Below are 27,382 nucleotides of genomic sequence, written 5' to 3' on the forward strand. Positions count from 1 at the left end.
TCTGCCATCTCTTCTCTTGCACACGTCAGGGACCTTGGACCCGTTCTTGGAGAAGAGAATTGAGGAACTTCCTCAAGTCCACATTGGCACTCCGTATGTTTCTGCCAGTATCAGCGAGGTTCAATATGTCTCCTGAATGTCTTTTGAGCCTGGTATCCTCTACAGCTGTCTCCACGCCAGTATTCTCCATTGTAGCAGAACATCTCTCATCCATGTGTTCGCATCTCTCCTCAATCCGTGCAGCCAGCTTTTCGGCCAGCTTCTCTTCGTGACTCCCCTAAAGTCGACTTCACCAGGACTGGGCAAGTCTGAAAGTACCTCGGAGCCTCACCAGTAAGCTGATGACAGGCAGATCTTCCACTGTCTGCCCTTTCAGGTTCTGGAAACTGACCTGTGAACTCAGGTCTTTGGGCAGCAGAAGTATCTCGAACTTACACAGCTTCCCGGACCAAACACCTAAGCCAAGCTCCACAGAGGCCTGCAGCCCCTCCATCACACTGATCCACCCACAGAACTCGGCCCGGTTACCTAGGATCCAACAGCCACAACAAGCCTCGTGGAACACACCAACATTCCACCTGGAATCCAACCGGTAACTGCCATCCCCAATGGCTGCTGCATCTTGTCAGTGTTGGGGGAGGGGCTGCATCCGACGAGAGGTTCCTAAAGTAAATGTGGTTCTGCCCACTAGCGTCCCATGGGCCTTTCTTCTTCCCTCTTTCCTTTTGTTCAGATCTGTATGCACAGTACCAATGGAGAGAAGTGTGTCCCTTTTCAGTTGAAGGTTTCACACGTCTTTAAACTTTCTAAGAGTTCACAGTACACAGAGACCCAGTAAAGGAGACTTATGTTCCTATAATATCCGTACAACCGGAATACATATGCGTCGCATGATTTCTGCTGAAAAACCCACACTCTCAGGACATGGATCTATTGGTTTCATGGGGGCTGAATTTCCAAGAAATGAAACCAACCCCAATGTGCACTTTACTGTCTGTCTCTTTTGCTCTTAGTACACTTTGGCAGAGCTACTTGCCTTTGTTATAGGCTTCTTACAATTCTTCTCTACGTAGCGTTGGATATGACATTCCTTCATCCTGTTGGAAGACATAAAAGACTACATCACGGACTAGGAATCCATTGGATTCCAAATCGGCATTTGGGTGAGGTCACGATATGCTCTTATGAATCTATATTTACGAATATGTATGCACGCCTCTGATTTCCGAATACAAGTGTGCTGAGTACATGCAAGCCGCAATACTGTGTCGATGTGTGCTGAATGATCCTTGACAACACCGTGAGTATTTTCTTTTGAATAATCATGTTTCCCATGGTATATGTCAGCCAACCGTACCATTTTGGTGCATGTTTGTTGGTTTGATTCTTTGTTGGTCTGCTTCTCGCTTGTTTTGCAAACACGTCAGGACATGCATCTCTCCTTTCGCTTCAAACAGAGAGTCAAATAAGCTGATTCACTTAAGAGAGTGCTTCCAATCACCTATGATTTCCTGCTTCCCTCTCCAATCTTTAAGGTTTTGATGTCCTCCTTGCCTTCTTCTTGTTTCTTGTTTGCCACTCATGCTCTTCTTGCATTTCCAATAATGGTTTTCTTCTTTCCATTTCATCTTTCTGCTTTTCTATTCCGGGGAGTATTCTCAACCTTCCTTTTAGAAGAAGTTTTGAACTGCTGAATTCTTTTATGATTTGCCGGTCTGTGGATTGCTCTAGCTCTGCCGTTATTAGAAATGGTGGTCATGTGGCATAGGCTACCCTAGGTGGCAGCATTTGGCCATTCAGGATATGGTCTGTGTCCTGGCACTCCTCCCTGTCCTGCAATATTGCTGCCGAGTTATAAGCTGAAACCCCTCTGGAGGTTCCCTTGTGACTATGTTGTTTCCTCCAGGTGCATTTTAAATCACTGTGATATTCGTGAACTTTGTTGATTGGTATCATACAGCTGCTTGTAGGTCTATTGGGATTCCACCTCCTTTGGATGCTGTGTAATTCCTGAATTCGCATAGATGATTTTTTCTTGGTTTTCAACAAGTTTCAGTCTGATATTTCTACAGATAAATTTTCAGACATATTTTATTTCTTTATCTCTTGCTTTTCCATCTGGGACTCTTATGAATTCTAGTCTTTCATGCCCTGTCTTAACCCAGGATACAACAGCAATATTTTCATTGTTTTGCACTTGCTTTCCTATGTCCGAATCTGACCGAAGGATTTCTGTTCCCCTGTCTTCACAGTCATTCACGCGTCCCTCTGCATTATCTAGTCTGCTAAGGACTGAATTTTAGCCCTGATATTATCACATCCACTGAGTTTTCTGATATCTTTTGGCTCGTCTTTAGACTTTCTCTTCCCCTTTTCTGGTATTCTGCCTTTTGTGATTCTGAGACCCTTTTGTTCTTCAGTGTTTTCCTGACCTCCATTTTCAACACTTGGACTGCATAGCATTTTGCAGTCTAGTTGTTTGAAAGCTTATCTTTTGGGCCTTCAATATCTTTGGAACTGAAAATGGTACTTCCTATTTCTTTTACTGTACTTCTTCATCTCTACTGGTCAGGTAATATGAGGTATCTAATGTAGATTTTTAGGGCCATGTTAAGTGAAAATTTTAGACTCTTGTCTCTACGCAATTCCAAGGGATTTCTGTGAGGACAATTTCTCCTAGACATTGATGCCATATTCTCTTCCTGTGTGTGTTGTCTGGTATATCTCCAATTGCTGGTGTTGCATTTGTTGTGATGAATAACCCATACTATTTCGATTAGCATAACTTCATTTTGATTACGCTTATCTCACAATTCTGAAAGTGCGCAGGACACGGCCTCTTGTGGAAATGAGGATTCTAAAGGTTCTCAGCTCTGCATTCTTCTCTATGTCATTTTGGAGTGTTTCCAAAACAGCAAACTGAGAGTGCGCTTGTGCTTTGTAGTGCCACGGGAATGTCCCAATGAAAGCAGTTCTTCCCAGAGCTTCTCTGTCTAATGAAACACCAGTGGAAGCACATCCATGGATGTCACACATCAGGTCCTGCTGGAATGATCCCACAGAACGACCATGGTGTCCTCGCTGCCGTACCGTGCCGGTGCCATCCAAAATGTAGCATCCGATTTTGGGAGATAGTGCTGAAGGAAATGCTTCCTCTTCTCACGCTGTGGACTTGGACCACTCTACCTTGTCCTATCATCCTTGTGGCATGGGTGCACGAAGGCCATCACAGAGCTGTTGCGCATCCTTTGCCTCAAACCAAACCATAATCCCAGCCCAGGTTATGAATGTAGCAGATCCTAAGGCTTTTCATTCTGATTTCAAACCCAAGGCCCCCTGGATCCCTCAGACCAGATGCACGATAGCTCTGAATCAGCCCCACACATGCTCTATTGGCAAAACGCCCAGTTGGTCCCTGGTCCTGCAGATGCACTGGGTGTGGCCATGGGACATATCGGTAATCTCAACCGCGCGACCAGTGTGGTTGATTTATCATTGGTACACTGTTCGGTTTGCTCTCTTGATTAGACCCTCCACATCCCACAACGCACTCCAGATCCCTGAGACTCAGCGTATGCCATCAACCGTAGCTCTATACCTCACTTACCGATGCCCCTGCTAACTGTAATTTGGCATCACGGATCTTGGTCTCAGAATCAACTGTGGGGATATGTTGTGCTGGTTTCTTTGAGTTCTGTCAGCCAAGCATCTGCTGTGCACTCTTGTAAATCTCAGCACATCACCTTCAATCTCATGCCTCCTGTCCGCTTGAGAGGGTGCGTCCAAGTTAAACAGGGTTTCACCCTTGTTGGTCAGACCCTGCACTGGTTTCCATTCCCTGCTTTGCCTTCTCCTGCTTCCAGGTGTCCTGAGGCCTCATCCTGTCTTTGGAATAACAGACCTCTCTTCGGCAAGTGTCCTGTGCCAAAGGCTGGGTGAGTGGAGTTTTACATTTCTCTGTACAAGGGATCGCGTGAGTTCAGGTTGCACTTCTTCTCTGCCAACTGGGCAACGATGAATCAACACTATCCAGATACATTTCACAGAAATGTGATATTTGCTTAGCTCTTGGTTTCTATACAGCCGTGGTGGGAGGGGTTGTCCAAAGAAACCTGTTTTGACATTGTGTTGATATCTCATTTGCAGTCTTTAAGGATTTTAACAGAATTCATTTCCATGTTTTGGGAGTTATACGAAAATGAAGTTATTTTTTGAAACACACTCAATCGACCTAGAAGCCAGACTTGTCAATTTTGGTATCATTTTGTCAGCTCTACGGAAAACCTAGACAGATAGAATGCAAACTAGCAGTCCAAACTGTTAAAGGTGTCATGTCAGCTCTTTACGGTTGAAGCCTCCGAGACCAACAGGAACCATGAAATAACTATTGGAAACATGAAATAACCCCCAACCTTGGATACACTTGGGCATGTGGTGCCCTTTAGTCCTATTTGTCACCTACTGGCCAATGTTGGCATTTCAAGGGGTAACATCCCTCTCTAGGAAAATACAAGAGGAAACAAACCAAATATATACATTTAGGTTTGAATCCAAAAGCACCTAGAGGCATTATAGCTAGGAGAACCCTGCTGCAGTTATGCTTGTCTATGGAGAACCAGGTGTTCTTCTATCAGTGATGAGAACAGTTAATCTTCCGATCATGTTGGGTAAAGCCATTTAACGCAACCAAGTCTGCACCCACATGATATAGTGCCCCCGGGGGCTTGACTCAAGTGAAAGACGATCCACATAAGCTGTGTCTTTAATGTCATTGGCGACTTTTACAGTACACTTCACTTTCTGACTTGTACTATTTACCTATACTGTCTTGAAAAACTGAGGCCTAATACAGATTCAAGTTCAGTCAAAGATTCCCCTCACTTACCACACTCCCTTCACCCCAGGGAAGACATAAACACAACATTTGCTGAATCTAGCGGAAGGCCATCGTTTCTAGGTGTGAGCTAAGTATTCAATTCCTATCTATTTCAGCCGAGACTATTTGACCTTTAAGGAGTTCACTGTTGTTCACAGAGTGTGAAGCTGGAGGAACTCTGATTCTAGGAGGGACTTGCCCTTCTCCTAATGGCTTCATTGCCGCTCAGGTACTGAACCTTCAAAATGGATGCGTGAGTGGAGGGGAGGGAAGGGCAAGTGCTTGCTAGCTAGGCCCAAACCTGGGAAAAGGCTTACCTGGGCTTGGTGAATTTTGGTCTGAATGGCTTGGGAAGGCCCCTTGGGACGTGTGGATTCTCACGACCTCTTCCAAGAACAGGAGCGTTTTGATCATCTCTGCCATCTCTTCTCTTGCACACGTCAGGGACCTTGGACCCGTTCTTGGAGAAGAGAATTGAGGAACTTCCTCAAGTCCACGTTGGCACTCCGTATGTTTCTGCCAGTATCAGCGAGGTTCAATATGTCTCCTGAATGTCTTTTGAGCCTGGTATCCTCTACAGCTGTCTCCACGCCAGTATTCTCCATTGTAGCAGAACACCTCTCATCCATGTGTTCGCATCTCCGCTCAATGCGTGCAGCCAGCTTTTCGGCCAGCTTCTCTTCGTGACTCCCCTAAAGTCGACTTCACCAGGACTGGGCAAGTCTGAAAGTACCTCGGAGCCTCACCAGTAAGCTGATGACAGGCAGATCTTCCACTGTCTGCCCTTTCAGGTTCTGGAAACTGACCTGTGAACTCAGGTCTTTGGGCAGCAGAAGTATCTCGAACTTACACAGCTTCCCGGACCAAACACATAAGCCAAGATCCACAGAGGCCTGCAGCCCCTCCATCACACTGATCCACCCACAGAACTCGGCCCGGTTACCTAGGATCCAACAGCCACAACAAGCCTCGTGGAACACACCAACATTCCACCTGGAATCCAACCGGTATCTGCCATCCCCAATGGCTGCTGCATCTTGTCAGTGTTGGGGGAGGGTCTGCATCCGACGAGAGGTTCCTAAAATCAATGTGGTTCTGCCCACTAGCCTCCCATGGGACTTTCTTCTTCCCTCTTTCCTTTTGTTCAGATCTGTATGCACAGTACCAATGGAGAGAAGTGTGTCCCTTTTCAGTTGAAGGTTTCACACGTCTTTAAACTTTCTAAGAGTTCACAGTACACAGAGACCCAGTAAAGGAGACTTATGTTCCTATAATATCCGTACAACCGGAATACATATGCGTCGCATGATTTCTGCTGAAAAACCCACACTCTCAGGACATGGATCTATTGGTTTCATGGGGGCTGAATTTCCAAGAAATGAAACCAACCCCAATGTGCACGTTACTGTCTGTCTCTTTTGCTCTTAGTACACTTTGGCAGAGCTACTTGCCTTTGTTATAGGCTTCTTACAATTCTTCTCTACGTAGCGTAGAATATGGCATTCCTTCATCCTGTTGGAAGACATACAAGACTACATCACGGACTAGGAATCCATTGGATTCCAAATCGGCATTTGGGTGAGGTCACGATATGCTCTTATGAATCTATATTTACGAATATGAATGCACGCCTCTGATTTCCGAATACAAGTGTGCTGAGTACATGCAAGCCGCAATACTGGGTCGATGCGTGCTGAATGATCCTTGACATCACCTTGAGTATTTTCTTTTGAATAATCATGTTTCCCATGGTATATGTCAGCCAACCGTACCATTTTGGTGCATGTTTGTTGGTTTGATTCTTTGTTGGTCTGCTTCTCGCTTGCTTTGCAAACACGTCAGGACATGCATCTCTCCTTTCGCTTCAAACAGGGAGTTAAATAAGCTGATTCACTTAAGAGAGTGCTTCCAATCACCTATGATTTCCTGCTTCCCTCTCAAATCTTTAAGGTTTTGATGTCCTCCTTGCCTTCTTCTTGTTTCTTCTTTGCCACTCATGCTCTTCTTGCATTTCCAATAATGGTTTTCTTCTTTTCATTTCATCTTGCTGCTTTTCTATTCCGGGGAATATTCTCAACCTTCCTTTTAGAAGAAGTTTTGAACTGCTGAATTCTTTTATGATTTGCCGGTCTGTGGATTGCTCTAGCTCTACCGTTATTAGAAATGGTGGTCATGTGGCATAGGCTACCCTAGGTGGCAGCATTTGGCCTTTCAGGATATGGTCTGTGTCCTGGCACTCCTCCCTGTCCTGCAATATTGCTGCCGAGTTATAAGCTGAAACCCCTCTGGAGGTTCCCTTGTGACTATGTTGTTTCCTCCAGGTGCATTTTAAATCACTGTGATATTCGTGAACTTTGTTGATTGGAATCATACAGCTGCTTGTAGGTCTATTGGGATTCCACCTCCTTTGGATGCTGTGTAATTCCTGAATTCGCATAGATGATTTTTTCTTGGCTTTCAACAAGTTTCAGTCTGATATTTCTACAGATAAATTTTCAGACATATTTTATTTCTTTATCTCTTGCTTTTCCATCTGGGACTCTTATGAATTCTAGTCTTTCATGCCCTGTCTTAACCCAGGATACAACAGCAATATTTTCATTGTTTGCACTTGCTTTCCTATGTCCGAATCTGACCGAGGGATTTCTGTTCCCCTGTCTTCACAGTCATTCACGCGTCCCTCTGCATTATCTAGTCTGCTAAGGACTGAATTTTAGCCCTGATATTATCACATCCACTGAGTTTTCTGATATCTTTTGGCTCGTCCTTAGACTTTCTCTTCCCCTTTTCTGGTATTCTGCCTTTAGAGATTCTGAGACCCTTTTGTTCTTCAGTTTTTCCTGACCTCCATTTTCAACACTTGGAATGCATAGCGTTTTGCAGTCTAGTTGCTTGAAAGCTTATCTTTTGGGCCTTCAATATCTTTGGAACTGAAAATGGTACTTCCTATTTCTTTTACTGTACTTCTTCATCTCTACTGGTCAGGTAATATCAGGTATATAATGTAGATTTTTAGGGCTTTGTTAAGTGAAAATTTTAGACTCTTGTCTCTACGCAATTCCAAGGGATTTCTGTGAGGACAATTTCTCCTAGACATTGATGCCATATTCTGTTCCTGTGTGTGTTGTCTGGTATATCTCCAATTGCTGGTGTTGCATTTGTTGTGATGAACAACCCATACTATTTCGATTAGCATAACTTCATTTTGATTACGCTTATCTCACAATTCTGAAAGTGCGCAGGACACGGCCTCTTGTGGAAATGAGGATTCTAAAGGTTCTCAGCTCTGCATTCTGCTCTATGTCATTTTGGAGTGTTTCCAAAACAGCAAACTGAAAGTGCGCTTGTGCTTTGTAGTGCCACGGGAATGTCCCAATGAAAGCAGTTCTTCCCAGAGCTTCTCTGTCTACTGAAACACCAGTGGAAGCACATCCATGGATGTCACACATCAGGGCCTGCTGGAATGATCCCGCAGACCGACCTTGGTGTCCTCGCTGCCGTACCGTGCCGGTGCCATCCAAAATGTAGCATCCGATTTTGGGAGATAGTGCTGAAGGAAATGCTTCCTCTTCTCACGCTGTGGACTTGGACCACTCTACCTTGTCCTATCATCCTTGTGGCACGGGTGCACGAAGGCCACCACAGAGCTGTTGCGCATCCTGTGCCTCAAAACAAACCATAATCCCAGCCCAGGTTATGAATGTAGCAGATCCTAAGGCTTTTCATTCTGATTTCAAACCCAAGGCCCCCTGGATCCCTCAGACCAGATGCACGATAGCTCTGATTCAGCCCCACACGTGCTCTATTGGCAAAATGCCCAATTGGTCCCTGGTCCTGCAGATGCACTGGGTGTGGCCATGGGACATATCGGTAATCTCAACCGCGCGACAAGTGTGGTTGATTTATCATTGGTACACTGTTCGGTTTGCTCTCTTGATTAGACCCACCACATCCCACAACGCACTCCAGATCCCTGAGACTCAGCGTATGCCATCAACCGTAGCCCTATACCTCACTTACCGATGCTCCTGCTAACTGTAATTTGGCATCACGGATGTTGGTCACAGAATCAACTGTGGGGATATTTTGCACTGGTTTCTTTGAGTTCTGTCAGCCAAGCATCTGCTGTGCACTCTTGTAAATCTCAGCACATCACCTTCAATCTCATGCCTCCTGTCCGCTTGAGAGGGTGCGTCCAAGTTAAAAAGGGTTTCACCCTTGTTGGTCAGACCCTGCACTGGTTTCCATTCCCTGCTTTGCCTTCTCCTGCTTCCAGGGGTCCTGAGGCCTCATCCTGTCTTTGGAAGTAACAGACCTCTCTTCGGCCAGTGTCCTGTGCCAAAGGCTGGGTGAGTGGAGTTTTACATTTCTCTGTACAAGGGAGCGCGTGAGTGCAGGTTGCACTTCTTCTCTGCCAACTGGGCATCGATGAATCAACACTATCCAGATACATTTCACAGAACTGTGATATTTGCTTAGCTCTTGGTTTCTATACAGCCGTGGTGGGAGGGGTTTTCCAAAGAAACCTGTTTTGACATTGTGTTGATATCTCATTTGCAGACTTTAAGAATTTTAACAGAATTCATTTCCATGTTTGTGAGTTATACGAAAATGAAGTTATTTTTTGAAACACACTAAATCGACTTAGAAGCCAGACTTGTCAATTTTGGTAACATTGTGTCAGCTCTACGGAAAACCTAGACAGATAGAATGCAAACTAGCAGTCCAAACTGTTAAAGGGGTCATGTCAGCTCTTTACGGTTGAAGCCTCCGAGACCAACAGGAACCATGAAATAACTATTGGAAACATGAAATAACCCCCAACCTAGGATACACTTGGGCATGTGGTGCCCTTTAGTCCTATTTGTCACCTACTGGCCAATGTTGGCATTTCAAGGGGTAACATCCCTCTCTAGGAAAATACAAGAGGAAACAAACCAAATATATACATTTAGGTTTGAATCCAAAAGCACCTAGAGGCATTATAGCTAGGAGAACCCTGTTGCAGTTATGCTTGTCTATGGAGAACCAGGTGTTCTTCTATCAGTGATGAGAAAAGTTAATCTTCCGATCATGTTGGGTAAAGCCATTTAACGCAACCAAGTCTGCACCCACATGATATAGTGCCCCCGGTGGCTTGACTCAAGTGAAAGACGATCCACATAAGCTGTGTCTTTAATGTCATTGGCGACTTTTACAGTACACTTCACTTTCTGACTTGTACTATTTACCTATACTGTCTTGAAAAACTGAGGCCTAATACAGATTCAAGTTCAGTCAAAGATTCCCCTCACTTACCACACTCCCTTTACCCCAGGGAAGACATAAACACAACATTTGCTGAATCTAGCGGAAGGCCATCGTTTCTAGGTGTGAGCTAATTATTCAATTCTTATCTATTTCAGCCGAGACTATTTGACCTTTAAGGAGTTCACTGTTGTTCACAGAGTGTGAAGCTGGAGGAACTCTGATTCTAGGAGGGACTTGCCCTTCTCCTAATGGCTTCATTGCCGCTCAGGTACTGAACCTTCAAAATGGATGCGTGAGTGGAGGGGAGGGAAGGGCATGTGCTTGCTAGCTAGGCCCAAACCTGGGAAAAGGCTTTCCTGGGCTTGGTGAATTTTGGTCTGAATGGCTTGGGAAGGCCCCTTGGGACGTGTGGATTCTCACGACCTCTTCCAAGAACAGGAGCGTTTTGATCATCTCTGCCATCTCTTCTCTTGCACACGTCAGGGACCTTGGACCCGTTCTTGGAGAAGAGAATTGAGGAACTTCCTCAAGTCCACGTTGGCACTCCGTATGTTTCTGCCAGTATCAGTGAGGTTCAATATGTCTCCTGAATGTCTTTTGAGCCTGGTATCCTCTACAGCTGTTTCCACGCCAGTATTCTCCATTGTAGCAGAACATCTCTCATCCATGTGTTCGCATCTCTCCTCAATACGTGCCGCCAGCTTTTCCGCCAGCTTCTCTTCGTGACTCCCATAAAGGCGACTTCACCAGGACTGGGCAAGTCTGAAAGTACCTCGGAGCCTCACCAGTAAGCTGATGACAGTCAGATCTTCCACTGTCTGCCCTTTCAGGTTCTGGAAACTGACCTGTGAACTCAGAACTTTGGGCAGCACAAGTATCTCGAACTTACAAAGCTTCCTGGAACATACACCTAAGCCAAGCTCCACAGAGGCCTGCAGACCCTCCATCACACTGATCCACCCACAGAACTCGGCCCGGTTACCTAGGATCCAACAGCCACAACAAGCCTCTTGGAACACACCAACATTCCACCTGGAATCCAACCGGTAACTGCCATCCCCAATGGCTGCTGCATCTTGTCAGTGTTGGGGGAGGGGCTGCATCCGACGAGAGGTTCCTAAAGTAAATGTGGTTCTGCCCACTAGCGTCCCATGGGCCTTTCTTCTTCCCTCTTTCCTTTTGTTCAGATCTGTATGCACAGTACCAATGGAGAGAAGTGTGTCCCTTTTCAGTTGAAGGTTTCACACGTCTTTAAACTTTCTAAGAGTTCACAGTACACAGAGACCCAGTAAAGGAGACTTATGTTCCTATAATATCCGTACAACCGGAATACATATGCGTCGCAAGATTTCTGCTGAAAGACCCACACTCTCAGGACATGGATCTATTTGTTTCATGGGGGCTGAATTTCCAAGAAATGAAACCAACCCCAATGTGCACGTTACTGTCTGTCTCTTTTGCTCTTAGTACACTTTGGCAGAGCTACTTGCCTTTGTTATAGGCTTCTTACAATTCTTCTCTACGTATCGTAGAATATGGCATTCCTTCATCCTGTTGGAAGACATACAAGACTACATCACGGACTAGGAATCCATTGGATTCCAAATCGGCATTTGGGTGAGGTCACGATATGCTCTTATGAATCTATATTTACGAATATGAATGCACGCCTCTGATTTCCGAATACAAGTGTGCTGAGTACATGCAAGCCGCAATACTGGGTCGATGCGTGCTGAATGATCCTTGACATCACCTTGAGTATTTTCTTTTGAATAATCATGTTTCCCATGGTATATGTCAGCCAACCGTACCATTTTGGTGCATGTTTGTTGGTTTGATTCTTTGTTGGTCTGCTTCTCGCTTGTTTTGCAAACACGTCAGGACATGCATCTCTCCTTTCGCTTCAAACAGAGAGTCAAATAAGCTGATTCACTTAAGAGAGTGCTTCCAATCACCTATGATTTCCTGCTTCCCTCTCCAATCTTTAAGGTTTTGATGTCCTCCTTGCCTTCTTCTTGTTTCTTCTTTGCCACTCATGCTCTTCTTGCATTTCCAATAATGGTTTTCTTCTTTCCATTTCATCTTGCTGCTTTTCTATTCCGGGGAGTATTCTCAACCTTCCTTTTAGAAGAAGTTTTGAACTGCTGAATTCTTTTATGATTTGCCGGTCTGTGGATTGCTCTAGTTCTGCCGTTATTAGAAACGGTGGTCATGTGGCATAGGCTAACCTAGGTGGCAGCCTTTGGCCATTCAGGATATGGTCTGTGTCCTGGCACTCCTCCCTGTCCTGCAATATTGCTGCGAATTATAAGCTGAAACCCCTCTGGAGGATCCCTTGTGACTATGTTGTTTCCTCCAGGTGCATTTTAAATCACTGTGATATTCGTGAAGTTTGTTGATTGGAATCATACAGCTGCTGGTAGGTCTATTGGGATTCCACCTCCTTTGGATGCTGTTAATTCCTGAATTCGCATAGATGATTTTTTCTTGGCTTTCAACAAGTTTCAGTCTGATATTTCTACAGATAAATTTTCAGACATATTTTATTTCTTTATCTCTTGCTTTTCCATCTGGGACTCTTATGAATTCTAGTCTTTCATGCCCTCTCTTAACCCAGGATACAACAGCAATATTTTCATTGTTTTGCACTTGCTTTCCTATGTCCGAATCTGACCGAGGGATTTCTGTTCCCCTGTCTTCACAGTCATTCACGCGTCCCTCTGCATTATATAGTCTGCTAAGGACTGAATTTTAGCCCTGATATTATCACATCCACTGAGTTTTCCGATATTTTTTGGCTCGTCTTTAGACTTTCTCTTCCCCTTTTCTGGTATTCTGCCTTTTGTGATTCTGAGACCCTTATGTTCTTCAGTGTTTTCCTGACCTCCATTTTCAACACTTGGACTGCATAGCATTTTGCAGTCTAGTTGTTTGAAAGCTTATCTTTTGGGCCTTCAATATCTTTGGAACTGAAAATGGTACTTCCTATTTCTTTTACTGTACATCTTCATCTCTACTGGTCCGTTAATATCAGGTATCTAATGTAGATTTTTAGGGCTATGTTAAGTGAAAACTTTAGACTCTTGTCTCTACGCAATTCCAAGGGATTTCTGTGAGGACAATTTCTCCTAGACATTGATGCCATATTCTCTTCCTATGTGTGTTGTCTGGTATATCTCCAATTGCTGGTGTTGCATTTGTTGTGATGAACAACCCATACTATTTCGATTAGCATAACTTCATTTTGATTACGCTTATCTCACAATTCTGAAAGTGCGCAGGACACGGCCTCTTGTGGAAATGAGGGTTCTAAAGGTTCTCAGATCTGCATTCTGCTCTATGTCATTTTGGAGTGTTTCCAAAACAGCAAACTGAGAGTGCGCTTGTGCTTTGTAGTGCCACGGGAATGTCCCAATGAAAGCAGTTCTTCCCAGAGCTTCTCTGTCTACTGAAACACCAGTGGAAGCACATCCATGGATGTCACATATCAGGGCCTGCTGGAATGATCCCGCAGACCGACCTTGGTGTCCTCGCTGCCGTACCGTGCCGGTGCCATCCAAAATGTAGCATCCGATTTTGGGAGATAGTGCTGAAGGAAATGCTTCCTCTTCTCACGGTGTGGACATGGACCACTCTACCTTGTCCTATCATCCTTGTGGCACGGGTGCACGAAGGCCACCACAGAGCTGTTGCGCATCCTGTGCCTCAAACCAAACCATAATCCCAGCCCAGGTTATGAATGTAGCAGATCCTAAGGCTTTTCATTCTGATTTCAAACCCAAGGCCCCCTGGATCCCTCAGACCAGATGCACGATAGCTCTGATTCAGCCCCACACGTGCTCTATTGGCAAAATGCCCAATTGGTCCCTGGTCCTGCAGATGCACTGGGTGTGGCCATGGGACATATCGGTAATCTCAACCGCGCGACCAGTGTGGTTGATTTATCATTGGTACACTGTTCGGTTTGCTCTCTTGATTAGACCCACCACATCCCACAACGCACTCCAGATCCCTGAGACTCAGCGTATGCCATCAACCGTAGCCCTATACCTCACTTACCGATGCCCCTGCTAACTGTAATTTGGCATCACGGATCTTGGTCTCAGAATCAACTGTGGGGATATATTGCGCTGGTTTCTTTGAGTTCTGTCAGCCAAGCATCTGCTGTGCACTCTTGTAAATCTCAGCACATCACCTTCAATCTCATGTCTCCTGTCCGCTTGAGAGGGTGCGTCCAAGTTAAACAGGGTTTCACCCTTGTTGGTCAGACCCTGCCCTGGTTTCCATTCCCTGCTTTGCCTTCTCCTGCTTCCAGGTGTCCTGAGGCCTCATCCTGTCTTTGGAAGTAACAGACCTCTCTTCGGCAAGTGTCCTGTGCCAAAGGCTGGGTGAGTGGAGTTTTACATTTCTCTGTACAAGGGAGCACGTGAGTGCAGGTTGCACTTCTTCTCTGCCAACTGGGCATCGATGAATCAACACTATCCAGATACATTTCACAGAAATGTGATATTTGCTTAGCTCTTTGTTTCTATACAGCCGTGGTGGGAGGGGTTGTCCAAAGAAATCTGTTTTGACATTGTGTTGATATCTCATTTGCAGTCTTTAAGGATTTTAACAGAATTCATTTCCATGTTTTGGGAGTTATACGAAAATTAAGTTATTTTTTGAAACACACTAAATCGACCTAGAAGCCAGACTTGTCAATTTTGGTAACATTTTGTCAGCTCTACGGAAAACCTAGACAGATAGAATGCAAACTAGCAGTCCAAACTGTTAAAGGGGTCATGTCAGCTCTTTACGGTTGAAGCCTCCGAGACCAACAGGAACCATGAAATAACTATTGGAAACATGAAATAACCCCCAACCTTGGATACACTTGGGCATGTGGTGCCCTTTAGACCTATTTGTCACCTACTGGCCAATGTTGGCATTTCAAGGGGTAACATCCCTCTCTAGGAAAATACAAGAGGAAACAAACCAAATATATACATTTAGGTTTGAATCCAAAAGCACCTAGAGGCATTATAGCTAGGAGAACCCTGCTGCAGTTATGCTTGTCTATGGAGAACCAGGTGTTCTTCTATCAGTGATGAGAAGAGTTAATCTTCCGATCATGTTGGGTAAAGCCATTTAACGCAACCAAGTCTGCACCCACATGATATAGTGCCCCCGGGGGCTTGACTCAAGTGAAAGACGATCCACATAAGCTGTGTCTTTAATGTCATTGGCGACTTTTACAGTACACTTCACTTTCTGACTTGTACTATTTACCTATACTGTCTTGAAAAACTGAGGCCTAGTACAGATTCAAGTTCAGTCAAAGATTCCCCTCACTTACCACACTCCCTTCACCCCAGGGAAGACATAAACACAACATCTGCTGAATCTAGCGGAAGGCCATCATTTCTAGGTGTGAGCTAAGTATTCAATTCCTATCTATTTCAGCCGAGACTATTTGACCTTTAAGGAGTTCACTGTTGTTCACAGAGTGTGAAGCTGGAGGAACTCTGATTCTAGGAGGGACTTGCCCTTCTCCTAATGGCTTCATTGCCGCTCAGGTACTGAACCTTCAAAATGGATGCGTGAGTGGAGGGGAGGGAAGGGCAAGTGCTTGCTAGCTAGGCCCAAACCTGGGAAAAGGCTTACCTGGGCTTGGTGAATTTTGGTCTGAATGGCTTGGGAAGGCCCCTTGGGACGTGTGGATTCTCACGACCACTTCCAAGAACAGGAGCGTTTTGATCATCTCTGCCATCTCTTCTCTTGCACACGTCAGGGACCTTGGACCCGTTCTTGGAGAAGAGAATTGAGGAACTTCCTCAAGTCCACGTTGGCACTCCGTATGTTTCTGCCAGTATCAGCGAGGTTCAATATGTCTCCTGAATGTCTTTTGAGCCTGGTATCCTCTACAGCTGTTTCCACGCCAGTATTCTCCATTGTAGCAGAACATCTCTCATCCATGTGTTCGCATCTCTCCTCAATACGTGCCGCCAGCTTTTCCGCCAGCTTCTCTTCGTGACTCCCATAAAGTCGACTTCACCAGGACTGGGCAAGTCTGAAAGTACCTCGGAGCCTCACCAGTAAGCTGATGACAGTCAGATCTTCCACTGTCTGCCCTTTCAGGTTCTGGAAACTGACCTGTGAACTCAGAACTTTGGGCAGCACAAGTATCTCGAACTTACACAGCTTCCTGGAACATACACCTAAGCCAAGCTCCACAGAGGCCTGCAGCCCCTCCATCACACTGATCCACCCACAGAACTCGGCCCGGTTACCTAGGATCCAACAGCCACAACAAGCCTCGTGGAACACACCAACATTCCACCTGGAATCCAACCGGTAACTGCCATCCCCAATGGCTGCTGCATCTTGTCAGTGTTGGGGGAGGGGCTGCATCCGACGAGAGGTTCCTAAAGTAAATGTGGTTCTGCCCACTAGCGTCCCATGGGCCTTTCTTCTTCCCTCTTTCCTTTTGTTCAGATCTGTATGCACAGTACCAATGGAGAGAAGTGTGTCCCTTTTCAGTTGAAGGTTTCACACGTCTTTAAACTTTCTAAGAGTTCACAGTACACAGAGACCCAGTAAAGGAGACTTATGTTCCTATAATATCCGTACAACCGGAATACATATGCGTCGCAAGATTTCTGCTGAAAGACCCACACTCTCAGGACATGGATCTATTTGTTTCATGGGGGCTGAATTTCCAAGAAATGAAACCAACCCCAATGTGCACGTTACTGTCTGTCTCTTTTGCTCTTAGTACACTTTGGCAGAGCTACTTGCCTTTGTTATAGGCTTCTTACAATTCTTCTCTACGTATCGTAGAATATGGCATTCCTTCATCCTGTTGGAATACATACAAGACTACATCACGGACTAGGAATCCATTGGATTCCAAATCGGCATTTGTGTGAGGTCACGATATGCTCTTATGAATCTATATTTACGAATATGAATGCACGCCTCTGATTTCCGAATACAAGTGTGCTGAGTACATGCAAGCCGAAATACTGGGTCGATGCGTGCTGAATGATCCTTGACATCACCTTGAGTATTTTCTTTTGAATAATCATGTTTCCCATGGTATATGTCAGCCAACCGTACCATTTTGTTGCATGTTTGTTGGTTTGATTCTTTGTTGGTCTGCTTCTCGCTTGTTTTGCAAACACGTCAGGACATGCATCTCTCCTTTCGCTTCAAACAGAGAGTCAAATAAGCTGATTCACTTAAGAGAGTGCTTCCAATCACCTATGATTTCCTGCTTCCCTCTCCAATCTTTAAGGTTTTGATGTCCTCCTTGCCTTCTTCTTGTTTCTTCTTTGCCACTCATGCTCTTCTTGCATTTCCAATAATGGTTTTCTTCTTTCCATTTCATCTTGCTGCTTTTCTATTCCGGGGAGTATTCTCAACCTTCCTTTTAGAAGAAGTTTTGAACTGCTGAATTCTTTTATGATTTGCCGGTCTGTGGATTGCTCTAGTTCTGCCGTTATTAGAAACGGTGGTCATGTGGCATAGGCTACCCTAGGTGGCAGCCTTTGGCCATTCAGGATATGGTCTGTGTCCTGGCACTCCTCCCTGTCCTGCAATATTGCTGCGAATTATAAGCTGAAACCCCTCTGGAGGATCCCTTGTGACTATGTTGTTTCCTCCAGGTGCATTTTAAATCACTGTGATATTCGTGAAGTTTGTTGATTGGAATCATACAGCTGCTGGTAGGTCTATTGGGATTCCACCTCCTTTGGATTCTGTTAATTCCTGAATTCGCATAGATGATTTTTTCTTGGCTTTCAACAAGTTTCAGTCTGATATTTCTACAGATAAATTTTCAGACATATTTTATTTCTTTATCTCTTGCTTTTCCATCTGGGACTCTTATGAATTCTAGTCTTTCATGCCCTGTCTTAACCCAGGATACAACAGCAATATTTTCATTGTTTTGCACTTGCTTTCCTATGTCCGAATCTGACCGAGGGATTTCTGTTCCCCTGTCTTCACAGTCATTCACGCGTCCCTCTGCATTATCTAGTCTGCTAAGGACTGAATTTTAGCCCTGATATTATCACATCCACTGAGTTTTCTGATATTTTTTGGCTCGTCTTTAGACTTTCTCTTCCCCTTTTCTGGTATTCTGCCTTTTGTGATTCTGAGACCCTTAAGTTCTTCAGTGTTTTCCTGACCTCCATTTTCAACACTTGGACTGCATAGCATTTTGCAGTCTAGTTGTTTGAAAGCTTATCTTTTGGGCCTTCAATATCTTTGGAACTGAAAATGGTACTTCCTATTTCTTTTACTGTACTTCTTCATCTGTACTGGTCCGTTAATATCAGGTATCTAAAGTAGATTTTTAGGGCTATGTTAAGTGAAAATTTTAGACTCTTGTCTCTACGCAATTCCAAGGGATTTCTGTGAGGACAATTTCTCCTAGACATTGATGCCATATTCTGTTCCTGTGTGTGTTGTCTGGTATATCTCCAATTGCTGGTGTTGCATTTGTTGTGATGAACAACCCATACTATTTCGATTAGCATAACTTCATTTTGATTACGCTTATCTCACAATTCTGATAGTGCGCAGGACACGGCCTCTTGTGGAAATGAGGATTCTAAAGGTTCTCAGCTCTGCATTCTGCTCTATGTCATTTTGGAGTGTTTCCAAAACAGCAAACTGAGAGTGCGCTTGTGCTTTGTAGTGCCACGGGAATGTCCGAATGAAAGCAGTTCTTCCCAGAGCTTCTCTGTCTACTGAAACACCAGTGGAAGCACATCCATGGATGTCACAAATCAGGGCCTGCTGGAATGATCCCGCAGACCGACCTTGGTGTCCTCGCTGCCGTACCGTGCCGGTGCCATCCAAAATGTAGCATCCGATTTTGGGAGATAGTGCTGAAGGAAATGCTTCCTCTTCTCACGGTGTGGACATGGACCACTCTACCTTGTCCTATCATCCTTGTGGCACGGGTGCACGAAGGCCACCACAGAGCTGTTGCGCTTCCTGTGCCTCAAACCAAACCATAATCCCAGCCCAGGATATGAATGTAGCAGATCCTAAGGCTTTTCATTCTGATTTCAAACCCAAGGCCCCCTGGATCCCTCAGACCAGTTGCACGATGGCTCTGATTCAGCCCCACAAGTGCTCTATTTGAAAAAAGCCCAATTCGTCCCTGGTCCTGCAGATGCACTGGGTGTGGCCATGGGACATATCGGTAATCTCAACCGCGTGACCATTCTGGTTGATTTATCATTGGTACACTGTTCGGTTTGCTCTCTTGATTAGACCCACCATATCCCACAACGCACTCCAGATCCCTGAGACTCAGCGTATGCCATCAACCGAAGCCCTATTCCTCACTTAACGATCCTCCTGCTAACTGTAATTTGGCATCACGGATCTTGGTCTCAGAAACCACTGTGGGGATATTTTGTGCTGGTTTCTTTAAGTACTGTCAGCCAAGCATCTGCTGTGCACTCTTGTAAATCTCAGCACATCACCTTCAATCTCATGTCTCCTGTCCGCTTGAGATTTTGCGACCAAGTTAAAAAGTGTTTCACCCTTTTTTGTCAGACCCTGCACTGGTTTCCATTCCCTGCTTTGCCTTCTCCTGCTTCCAGGTGTCCTGAGGCCTCATCCTGTCTTTGGAAGTAACAGACCTCTCTTCGGCAAGTGTCCTGTGCCAAAGGCTGGGTGAGTGGAGTTTTACATTTCTCTGTACAAGGGAGCGCGTGAGTGCAGGTTGCATTTCTTCTCTGCCAACTGGGCATCGATGAATCAACACTATCCAGATACATTTCACAGAAATGTGATATTTGCTTAGCTCTTGGTTTCTATACAGCCGTGGTGGGAGGGGTTGTCCAAAGAAACCTGTTTTGACATTGTGTTGATATCTCATTTGCAGTCTTTAAGAATTTCAACAGAATTCATTTCCATGTATAGGGAGTTATACGAAAATGAAGTTAATTTTTGAAACAAACTCATTCGACCTAGAAGCCAGACTTGTCAATTTTGGTAACATTTTGTCAGCTCTACGGAAAACCTAGACAGATAGAATGCAAACTAGCATTCCAAACTGTTAAAGGGGTCATGTCAGCTCTTTACGGTTGAAGCCTCCGAGACCAACAGGAACCATGAAATAAGTATTGGAAACATGAAATAACCCCCAACCTTGGATACACTTGGGCATGTGGTGCCCTTTAGACCTATTTGTCACCTACTGGCCAATGTTGGCATTTCAAGGGGTAACATCCCTCTCTAGGAAAATACAAGAGGAAACAAACCAAATATATACATTTAGGTTTGAATCCAAAAGCACCTAGAGGCATTATAGCTAGGAGAACCCTGCTGCACTTATGCTTGTCTATGGAGAACCAGGTGTTCTTCTATCAGTGATGAGAACAGTTAATCTTCCGATCATGTTGGGTAAAGCCATTTAACGCAACCAAGTCTGCACCCACATGATATAGTGCCCCCGGGGGCTTGACTCAAGTGAAAGACGATCCACATAAGCTGTGTCTTTAATGTCATTGGCGACTTTTACAGTACACTTCACTTTCTGACTTGTACTATTTACCTATACTGTCTTGAAAAACTGAGGCCTAGTACAGATTCAAGTTCAGTCAAAGATTCCCCTCACTTACCACACTCCCTTCACCCCAGGGAAGACATAAACACAACATCTGCTGAATCTAGCGGAAGGCCATCATTTCTAGGTGTGAGCTAAGTATTCAATTCCTATCTATTTCAGCCGAGACTATTTGACCTTTAAGGAGTTCACTGTTGTTCACAGAGTGTGAAGCTGGAGGAACTCTGATTCTAGGAGGGACTTGCCCTTCTCCTAATGGCTTCATTGCCGCTCAGGTACTGAACCTTCAAAATGGATGCGTGAGTGGAGGGGAGGGAAGGGCAAGTGCTTGCTAGCTAGGCCCAAACCTGGGAAAAGGCTTACCTGGGCTTGGTGAATTTTGGTCTGAATGGCTTGGGAAGGCCCCTTGGGACGTGTGGATTCTCACGACCACTTCCAAGAACAGGAGCGTTTTGATCATCTCTGCCATCTCTTCTCTTGCACACGTCAGGGACCTTGGACCCGTTCTTGGAGAAGAGAATTGAGGAACTTCCTCAAGTCCACGTTGGCACTCCGTATGTTTCTGCCAGTATCAGCGAGGTTCAATATGTCTCCTGAATGTCTTTTGAGCCTGGTATCCTCTACAGCTGTTTCCACGCCAGTATTCTCCATTGTAGCAGAACATCTCTCATCCATGTGTTCGCATCTCTCCTCAATACGTGCCGCCAGCTTTTCCGCCAGCTTCTCTTCGTGACTCCCATAAAGGCGACTTCACCAGGACTGGGCAAGTCTGAAAGTACCTCGGAGCCTCACCAGTAAGCTGATGACAGTCAGATCTTCCACTGTCTGCCCTTTCAGGTTCTGGAAACTGACCTGTGAACTCAGAACTTTGGGCAGCACAAGTATCTCGAACTTACACAGCTTCCTGGAACATACACCTAAGCCAAGCTCCACAGAGGCCTGCAGCCCCTCCATCACACTGATCCACCCACAGAACTCGGCCCGGTTACCTAGGATCCAACAGCCACAACAAGCCTCGTGGAACACACCAACATTCCACCTGGAATCCAACCGGTAACTGCCATCCCCAATGGCTGCTGCATCTTGTCAGTGTTGGGGGAGGGGCTGCATCCGACGAGAGGTTCCTAAAGTAAATGTGGTTCTGCCCACTAGCGTCCCATGGGCCTTTCTTCTTCCCTCTTTCCTTTTGTTCAGATCTGTATGCACAGTACCAATGGAGAGAAGTGTGTCCCTTTTCAGTTGAAGGTTTCACACGTCTTTAAACTTTCTAAGAGTTCACAGTACACAGAGACCCAGTAAAGGAGACTTATGTTCCTATAATATCCGTACAACCGGAATACATATGCGTCGCAAGATTTCTGCTGAAAGACCCACACTCTCAGGACATGGATCTATTTGTTTCATGGGGGCTGAATTTCCAAGAAATGAAACCAACCCCAATGTGCACGTTACTGTCTGTCTCTTTTGCTCTTAGTACACTTTGGCAGAGCTACTTGCCTTTGTTATAGGCTTCTTACAATTCTTCTCTACGTATCGTAGAATATGGCATTCCTTCATCCTGTTGGATACATACAAGACTACATCACGGACTAGGAATCCATTGGATTCCAAATCGGCATTTGTGTGAGGTCACGATATGCTCTTATGAATCTATATTTACGAATATGAATGCACGCCTCTGATTTCCGAATACAAGTGTGCTGAGTACATGCAAGCCGAAATACTGGGTCGATGCGTGCTGAATGATCCTTGACATCACCTTGAGTATTTTCTTTTGAATAATCATGTTTCCCATGGTATATGTCAGCCAACCGTACCATTTTGGTGCATGTTTGTTGGTTTGATTCTTTGTTGGTCTGCTTCTCGCTTGTTTTGCAAACACGTCAGGACATGCATCTCTCCTTTCGCTTCAAACAGAGAGTCAAATAAGCTGATTCACTTAAGAGAGTGCTTCCAATCACCTATGATTTCCTGCTTCCCTCTCCAATCTTTAAGGTTTTGATGTCCTCCTTGCCTTCTTCTTGTTTCTTCTTTGCCACTCATGCTCTTCTTGCATTTCCAATAATGGTTTTCTTCTTTCCATTTCATCTTGCTGCTTTTCTATTCCGGGGAGTATTCTCAACCTTCCTTTTAGAAGAAGTTTTGAACTGCTGAATTCTTTTATGATTTGCCGGTCTGTGGATTGCTCTAGTTCTGCCGTTATTAGAAACGGTGGTCATGTGGCATAGGCTACCCTAGGTGGCAGCCTTTGGCCATTCAGGATATGGTCTGTGTCCTGGCACTCCTCCCTGTCCTGCAATATTGCTGCGAATTATAAGCTGAAACCCCTCTGGAGGATCTCTTGTGACTATGTTGTTTCCTCCAGGTGCATTTTAAATCACTGTGATATTCGTGAAGTTTGTTGATTGGAATCATACAGCTGCTGGTAGGTCTATTGGGATTCCACCTCCTTTGGATTCTGTTAATTCCTGAATTCGCATAGATGATTTTTTCTTGGCTTTCAACAAGTTTCAGTCTGATATTTCTACAGATAAATTTTCAGACATATTTTATTTCTTTATCTCTTGCTTTTCCATCTGGGACTCTTATGAATTCTAGTCTTTCATGCCCTGTCTTAACCCAGGATACAACAGCAATATTTTCATTGTTTTGCACTTGCTTTCCTATGTCCGAATCTGACCGAGGGATTTCTGTTCCCCTGTCTTCACAGTCATTCACGCGTCCCTCTGCATTATCTAGTCTGCTAAGGACTGAATTTTAGCCCTGATATTATCACATCCACTGAGTTTTCTGATATTTTTTGGCTCGTCTTTAGACTTTCTCTTCCCCTTTTCTGGTATTCTGCCTTTTGTGATTCTGAGACCCTTATGTTCTTCAGTGTTTTCCTGACCTCCATTTTCAACACTTGGACTGCATAGCATTTTGCAGTCTAGTTGTTTGAAAGCTTATCTTTTGGGCCTTCAATATCTTTGGAACTGAAAATGGTACTTCCTATTTCTTTTACTGTACTTCTTCATCTCTACTGGTCCGTTAATATCAGGTATCTAAAGTAGATTTTTAGGGCTATGTTAAGTGAAAACTTTAGACTCTTGTCTCTACGCAATTCCAAGGGATTTCTGTGAGGACAATTTCTCCTAGACATTGATGCCATATTCTGTTCCTGTGTGTGTTGTCTGGTATATCTCCAATTGCTGGTGTTGCATTTGTTGTGATGAACAACCCATACTATTTCGATTAGCATAACTTCATTTTGATTACGCTTATCTCACAATTCTGAAAGTGCGCAGGACACGGCCTCTTGTGGAAATGAGGATTCTAAAGGTTCTCAGCTCTGCATTCTGCTCTATGTCATTTTGGAGTGTTTCCAAAACAGCAAACTGAGAGTGCGCTTGTGCTTTGTAGTGCCACGGGAATGTCCGAATGAAAGCAGTTCTTCCCAGAGCTTCTCTGTCTACTGAAACACCAGTGGAAGCACATCCATGGATGTCACAAATCAGGGCCTGCTGGAATGATCCCGCAGACCGACCTTGGTGTCCTCGCTGCCGTACCGTGCCAGTGCCATCCAAAATGTAGCATCCGATTTTGGGAGATAGTGCTGAAGGAAATGCTTCCTCTTCTCACGGTGTGGACATGGACCACTCTACCTTGTCCTATCATCCTTGTGGCACGGGTGCACGAAGGCCACCACAGAGCTGTTGCGCTTCCTGTGCCTCAAACCAAACCATAATCCCAGCCCAGGATATGAATGTAGCAGATCCTAAGGCTTTTCATTCTGATTTCAAACCCAAGGCCCCCTGGATCCCTCAGACCAGTTGCACGATGGCTCTGATTCAGCCCCACAAGTGCTCTATTTGAAAAAAGCCCAATTCGTCCCTGGTCCTGCAGATGCACTGGGTGTGGCCATGGGACATATCGGTAATCTCAACCGCGTGACCATTCTGGTTGATTTATCATTGGTACACTGTTCGGTTTGCTCTCTTGATTAGACCCACCATATCCCACAACGCACTCCAGATCCCTGAGACTCAGCGTATGCCATCAACCGAAGCCCTATTCCTCACTTAACGATCCTCCTGCTAACTGTAATTTGGCATCACGGATCTTGGTCTCAGAAACCACTGTGGGGATCTTTTGTGCTGGTTTCTTTAAGTACTGTCAGCCAAGCATCTGCTGTGCACTCTTGTAAATCTCAGCACATCACCTTCAATCTCATGTCTCCTGTCCGCTTGAGATTTTGCGACCAAGTTAAAAAGTGTTTCACCCTTTTTTGTCAGACCCTGCACTGGTTTCCATTCCCTGCTTTGCCTTCTCCTGCTTCCAGGTGTCCTGAGGCCTCATCCTGTCTTTGGAAGTAACAGACCTCTCTTCGGCAAGTGTCCTGTGCCAAAGGCTGGGTGAGTGGAGTTTTACATTTCTCTGTACAAGGGAGCGCGTGAGTGCAGGTTGCATTTCTTCTCTGCCAACTGGGCATCGATGAATCAACACTATCCAGATACATTTCACAGAAATGTGATATTTGCTTAGCTCTTGGTTTCTATACAGCCGTGGTGGGAGGGGTTGTCCAAAGAAACCTGTTTTGACATTGTGTTGATATCTCATTTGCAGTCTTTAAGAATTTCAACAGAATTCATTTCCATGTATAGGGAGTTATACGAAAATGAAGTTAATTTTTGAAACACACTCATTCGACCTAGAAGCCAGACTTGTCAATTTTGGTAACATTTTGTCAGCTCTACGGAAAACCTAGACAGATAGAATGCAAACTAGCATTCCAAACTGTTAAAGGGGTCATGTCAGCTCTTTACGGTTGAAGCCTCCGAGACCAACAGGAACCATGAAATAAGTATTGGAAACATGAAATAACCCCCAACCTTGGATAAACTTGGGCATGTGGTGCCCTTTAGTCCTATTTGTCACCTACTGGCCAATGTTGGCATTTCAAGGGGTAACATCACTCTCTAGGAAAATACAAGAGGAAACAAACCAATTATATGCATTTAGGTTTGAATCCAAAAGCACCTAGAGGCATTATAGCTAGGAGAACCCTGCTGCAGTTATGCTTGTCTATGGAGAACCAGGTGTTCTTCTATCAGTGATGAGAAGAGTTAATCTTCCGATCATGTTGGGTAAAGCCATTTAACGCAACCAAGTCTGCACCCACATGATATAGTGCCCCCGGGGGCTTGACTCAAGTGAAAGACGATCCACATAAGCTGTGTCTTTAATGTCATTGGCGACTTTTACAGTACACTTCACTTTCTGACTTGTACTATTTACCTATACTGTCTTGAAAAACTGAGGCCTAATACAGATTCAAGTTCAGTCAAAGATTCCCCTCACTTACCACACTCACTTCACCCCAGGGAAGACATAAACACAACATCTGCTGAATCTAGCGGAAGGTCATCATTTCTAGGTGTGAGCTAAGTATTCAATTCCTATCTATTTCAGCCGAGACTATTTGACCTTTAAGGAGTTCACTGTTGTTCACAGAGTGTGAAGCTGGAGGAACTCTGATTCTAGGAGGGACTTGCCCTTCTCCTAATGGCTTCATTGCTGCTCAGGTACTGAACCTTCAAAATGGATGCGTGAGTGGAGGGGAGGGAAGGGCAAGTGCTTGCTAGCTAGGCCCAAACCTGGGAAAAGGCTTACCTGGGCTTGGTGAATTTTGGTCTGAATGGCTTGGGAAGGCCCCTTGGGACGTGTGGATTCTCACGACCACTTCCAAGAACAGGAGCGTTTTGATCATCTCTGCCATCTCTTCTCTTGCACACGTCAGGGACCTTGGACCCGTTCTTGGAGAAGAGAATTGAGGAACTTCCTCACGTCCACGTTGGCACTCCGTATGTTTCTGCCAGTATCAGCGAGGTTCAATATGTCTCCTGAATATCTTTTGAGCCTGGTATCCTCTACAGCTGTCTCCACGCCTGTATTCTCCATTGTAGCAGAACATCTCTCATCCAAGTGTTCGCATCTCTCCTCAATCTGTGCCGCCAGCTTTTCTGCCAGCTTCTCTTCGTGACTCCCCTAAAGTCGACTTCACCAGGACTGGGCAAGTCTGAAAGTACCTCGGAGCCTCACCAGTAAGCTGATGACAGGCAGATCTTCCACTGTCTGCCCTTTCAGGTTCTGGAAACTGACCTGTGAACTCAGGTCTTTGGGCAGCAGAACTATCTCGAATTTACACAGCTTCCCGGACCACACACCTAAGCCAAGCTCCACAGAGGCCTGCAGCCCCTCCATCACACTGATCCACCCACAGAACTCGGCCCGGTTACCTAGGATCCAACAGCCACAACAAGCCTCGTGGAACAAACCAACATTCCACCTGGAATCCAACCGGTAACTGCCATCCCCAATGGCTGCTGCATCTTTTCAGTGTTGGGGGAGGGGCTGCATCCGACGAGAGGTTCCTAAAGTAAATGTGGTTCTGCCCACTAGCGTCCCATGGGCCTTTCTTCTTCCCTCTTTTCTTTTGTTATGATCTGTATGCACAGTACCAATGGAGAGAAGTGTGTCCCTTTTCAGTTGAAGGTTTCACACGTCTTTAAACTTTCTAAGAGTTCACAGTACACAGAGACCCAGTAAAGGAGTCTTATGTTCCTATAATATCCGTACAACCGGAATACATATGCGTCGTATGATTTCTGCTGAAAAACCCAAACTCTCAGGACATGGATCTA

Source organism: Vicugna pacos, unplaced genomic scaffold, assembly GCF_048564905.1.
Source record: "Vicugna pacos unplaced genomic scaffold, VicPac4 scaffold_20, whole genome shotgun sequence".
Lineage (NCBI taxonomy): Eukaryota > Metazoa > Chordata > Mammalia > Artiodactyla > Camelidae > Vicugna > Vicugna pacos.